We start from the raw sequence: 5,004 nt of genomic DNA, 5'->3' as shown, positions 1-5,004 counted from the left end.
TCTTTTCAGTATATATTTAATTTAGATCAATTTTCCAGGAACTAGTGAAAACTTACTTTTTCAGGATTATAATTTTCCTGTGAAGCTTCCAGCAGTGAATTAAGCATGATCCTGTTTCTGACAAGAGGGCGGGTGGTACGGCGGATCTACACGCACGGCAACCAGATTTCTATCTGTACGGTTAGTTTCATGCTCACCTGTGACTCACCTGCATGTTGTTGACGTGTAGAGTCTGTGTAGAGTTGTTGACGTGAATCTTTCTCCTCAAAAGCAGGTTCTACCGAGATTTGAACTCGGATCGCTGGATTCAAAGTCCAGAGTGCTAACCATTACACCATAGAACCACCTGTGTATACACAGCAGAAACGTAAGACCTTATTAAAGTCTATCAGTATAGGCTGATAAGTGGGTGGAAGTTATTAATTGTGTAGTAAGAGTGTAACCGGGAACAAAACAAGCAGACGATTGAAACGCATCCTATCAATCTTATCCACCTTGATGCGGCTGCAATACTTTGCCTCTACAGACGGTGGCAGTATAATGCAGTGATCCAGCTTGTTGCCTACATGGCTCCAGATGAACCCACACTGCAATAGCAGAGTATGAATTGTATCAACCTTAGTGTTTAGCATAGGAGCTGCCCCGAAGACGCAGATATCACTATTTTGACCCATTTGATGTTATTTGTCTATTAGCTGTAAACGCAGATTCCCTATGTTCCGCTCTGAATTTTAATTATCAGATGTCTATAAATACAGCCAATACTGGACCTACAAATATCCAATAAGAGCAATATACTGGTGTAAGGTTATTATTTGCCATCCTGTATTATTTAGTGTCTCAGCCCTTTCCTCTTTAGCAAATATAGATAAAGAGTTCTATTCCAAAATGCTTTATACCCATTTTGGGGGGAAATATCATTACCTGAAGTCCATCATTCAATATCTCTAGTGTCATTTTTGTCAACCAAAGACTTAAGTTACCTACTATCCCTCTGAAAGTATAACAATTTGGTGCTTGTCTATCATTTAGTAAGAGAAGGTGTGACTTCAAGTGGTGGATAGACTATTTCATTTTTGAAACAAAATCTCCATTATTCTCCAACTTCCATTATTCTACCAAGATGTGAGTCTACAGAATATTTTACATCCTATTTACATCCCCCATCCTTCCTTGCTTAAAAATCTTTTACTTATCCCCCTTCCCATTTCAATGCATGCACACACACACACACACACACTCACACATTAACACATGGCACATACACTCTCCGGATTGCCACCATCCATGTAACCTGGAAACCTGTGGCAAACACAGTGTACGTCAGTGAGAGAACACCAGGCCTTCCAGAGAGACTCATTCTGCTGTGTGAGATGAGTGACAGAGCACAGACGGTGCTGTCGGTGGCATTTGCAAGTCAATGCTCAGATTTAACCTCTTCACTCTCCCTTCAGTGTGGATCAAGTGTTTGAATTCAAAATCAGCCTCTCCAAAGGTGCTGTTTTGCACTTGGCTGAAAAAGCAGTCGAGTGCGAGAATACAAACCATTACTTTGACCATGCCTGAGAATTCAGCTGGCACATATGAAGCTATCTTTTGAAATCAGACACCGTGAAGAAAGTCTATTTTCTAAAACTCTCCTTACTTCATCATTGCCTCTGCGAGCGCACAGTGCAAACTCAGATTTCATGGCCAAATTGTGCACAGGCTGGCACATTCACAGATATTTGGAAAGTCAAAAGGAGATCTTATTCCACTTCACTGCGGAGAGACACAAATCATTCCATTGTTCTGCTTTATAAAGAAAATAATGCCTGTGAAAAGGAGATGTGGAAATTCCCTCGTCCAAGGTTACAACAGGTAAAGGTGAAAACAGTGTGCTGTAAAAAAAAAAAAAAAAAAAAAGAAGAAATATCTGGCAAATACTGCAGAAAGTAGGTGTGTGGATGCAGCGGTTTGGTATCGATCTCCTTGGTAACATATATGTGTTCCAGGAATGGAGGAGACTCTTGAGCAGGGAAACACAACATGAAGGCAAAGCGCTGGAATTCCTGAGTTCCCAGATACACATGCCTGTGGGCGTAAATGTGTCGGAGTCTGTTCTCTCTCTGTGTGTGTGTGTGTGTGTGTGTGTGTGTGTGTCTGCGTGTGTGTGCGTGTGTGTATGTGTCACAGAGGGTATTTATTTGTATCTGCCCGCAAGGGAAAGAGGAGGTGTGTTTGTGTGTGTGTGTTTGTGCGTGTGTGTGTGTTTGTGTGTGTGTGTGTGTGTGTGTGTGTGTGTGTGTGTGTGTTGCGTGCGTGGAAGTGCATGTGAGCATAGCCGCTGCTGATGTGGGTCATTACCCCTTCTTTCCCCCCAGGGGCCATGCAGCAGGAGAGGACAGAAGGGGAGGGGATTGTGGGGGTGGGGGGTGGGGGGTTGTAGAGTGGGGGTTGGGAAGAATGGAGGGTGGGGGTGGGGGTGGAGGTGTGGAGAGGGGGGTTGGGGGAGGGGGGGGGTGGTGTCCCAGGGGAGTAGAGACCAATAAATCACCGTGCCGTCTCTGCGCTGACACCCGGCTTGTCTGATGAGGGGCAGCGGGGGGGGGGGGGTGTTGGGGGGGGGGGGGGGGGGGGTAAGCGAGGAGGTGGGGGAGGAGGGGGGGAGGGGGACAACACTGTGGCCTTGTCTTCCTGTCACTCAAGCCCACGCTGGGCAGGAGCCATCCTCACCCCCATCCAAAAGACTGGAGGTGGGGGGGAGGGGGGGGGGTACAGAGGGGTACCATACAATCAAAAGTTTATTGTTTACTGCCCAAATGATGCCATTTTGTGACGAATTCTGACTCTATCTGCGCTGTACTGTAGTCAACCAGTCATAAAGGAAAGGAAAAATCCACCCTCTTACACTGTTAGGTATCGTCAACCTGTAATGTTCAATGCATTCCAGGAGTTACTTTGTGATGAATTGTTGCAATTTACTTTCTTGGTGTAACCACCTTGTCTACTTGTACTTCTGTTAGTGATTTCCTATGTTTCCCAACATTACTTCACCAACCCCCAGAGACGGGACGTGAACTTGTTGCATTCAGATGTGGGTTATACATGTAGGTGGAGAGAGTGATAGCGATAGTGGAGTGAGAGTTTTTCCAGTTGGGACAAACTGGGAGTCGCGCCGGTTACTCAAAACTGTCTTGCGGCTGCATTGCATTCTGGTCTATTGAGGCTTCTGTCAGTGGAGAAATTGGTGTCTCTGCCTCTTATATGATGGATTTCTCCCTGTATGATTGTTGAATGTCAGTGCAAAATGGTGAGTTTAGAAAGAAACCCTTACTCTGTGATTTTGAGAGGGTTTAAGAAAGTTTTCTGCTCTCCAACTCCATTGTAGGTGCACAAATATCTCGATGTGATGTTATGTCATCTACATTTGGCCATTTATCCAAGGAAATAATAATAATTCACCACCAAACAACAAAATGGGCCGAGAAATGCAAGGCACATTGCCAGTAGCTGTTGTTTTTTAACAACAGCTAAAGTGTTTTATGGTGGATTTTGCCTTAAAGCCAGAGTCTTTTATCTTAGAGAATCTAGCACCTGATTTTTTTTTGTATTTTAGATAGGATTTTGTACTGAATCCCATAACTATCTGAATGTGGGGTTGAAAGCACCAGACAGGGTAAAACCTATTGATCCAAACAAACATTGTAATAACCACTCTCATTGTGCTACCTTCCATTAAACACAAAAACGTGACAAAAGACAGTTCATCTTCTAGATAGGTCTGGCTGTGAGACTCTATCCAGGGTGACTGGGGATCCACTTTGTGCCAGTATCATAGTCACTGCCTTCGACGGTGATATTGCCATTGGCAACCACAAAGGAATGAATCAGTTGTCTCTGAATTTCCATGTGAAACAAACTTGTTTTCATCACCTCATTCAAAGCCACTCCCTCCTGATGTTTTGCTGCTTGGTGATAATTTGCCTACTATGGATAACTAGCGGTTTGGCATGTCTTGGCTTTCCATCCTGTTCTGTTCTTCTCCTCAAGGTGCTCCTCCAGGCACTTTCCATTGCCCTGCCCTTTGAGACAGGTGTGCATGCGTGTATGTTTACTTACACTCGGCACGCACATGCGTTTGACAGGATGGCTTCTTTACAACCTCACATGATCAAGCTAAAAACAAAAAGCTCCAGTAGCATTACGACCATTGTCCACACGGCCACTTTGATGTCCCGTTGGTCCGAGCCTGTATGGAGGTGTGAGGAGAGGAGGGCACTGTGGACTTGCTGTATTTAATCACTGGAGCTCAGCCAACACACACACACACACACACACACACACACACCACAGACGAACACACAGACACACGAACACACCTTGCACACTCCTTCATCTGACCTGCCAATAGCAATAATATGTGTCCTTCACTTATCATTTTCTATCATCTATATTATTATGCCTCCCCCCCCCAGCACAACACAACGCAGCCTCATACATCCTGTGCCCCCCCACCCTCCGCCACCAGGCCCAGCAACCACTGCGCCCCCCCACCACCCCCCACCCCACCCAACCCCCCCCCCCCCATACCACCACCAACATGAAACATCTCCCTGTGCAGCGGCAGACTGCAAAGCACTGCATTCCTCATGACTTTTTTTCTAATAAATGTGATCCCAGAATCCGGGAGGGAGACCAGCGCTGTGCATTAAAATTCATGGGAAAAAATGGCAATAAAATCTTTCTCTCTCTCTCTTTCCCTCCCCTTCTCTCTCTCTCTCTCTCTCTCTCTCTCTCTCTCTCCCTCCCTCTCTTTCTCTCTCTCCCTCTCTTTCTCTCCTTCACTCTCCACTCTCCCCACTTTTTCTCCCTCACTCTGTGTGCCTCTCTCTTTTTCATTCCCTCACTTGCCTGCTCAACACACACATTCATATACACACGCGCGCACGATCCACACACACACACACACACACACACACATGCACAAGCCACACACATATACACACTTTCTTTTTTTTTTCC

The 5,004-nt window shown here is 45.5% G+C and overlaps 1 non-coding gene across 1 annotated transcript; it reads right to left on the bottom strand.

Moving 5' to 3' along the window:
• Positions 1-272: 272 nt before the first annotated feature.
• Positions 273-344, bottom strand: trnaq-uug (transfer RNA glutamine (anticodon UUG)). The gene has a single exon. It is a non-coding gene; the product is annotated as a tRNA-Gln (tRNA).
• Positions 345-5,004: the final 4,660 nt, after the last annotated feature.

Source organism: Centroberyx affinis, unplaced genomic scaffold (genome assembly GCF_046629955.1).
Source record: "Centroberyx affinis isolate AG114_WGS23_722 - 3 ecotype Tasmania unplaced genomic scaffold, CSIRO-AGI_Caff_v1 ptg001268l_1, whole genome shotgun sequence".
NCBI lineage: Eukaryota > Metazoa > Chordata > Actinopteri > Beryciformes > Berycidae > Centroberyx > Centroberyx affinis.
The sequence above is the reverse complement of the archived record's forward strand: the minus strand, read 5'-3'. Positions and strand labels throughout refer to the sequence as shown.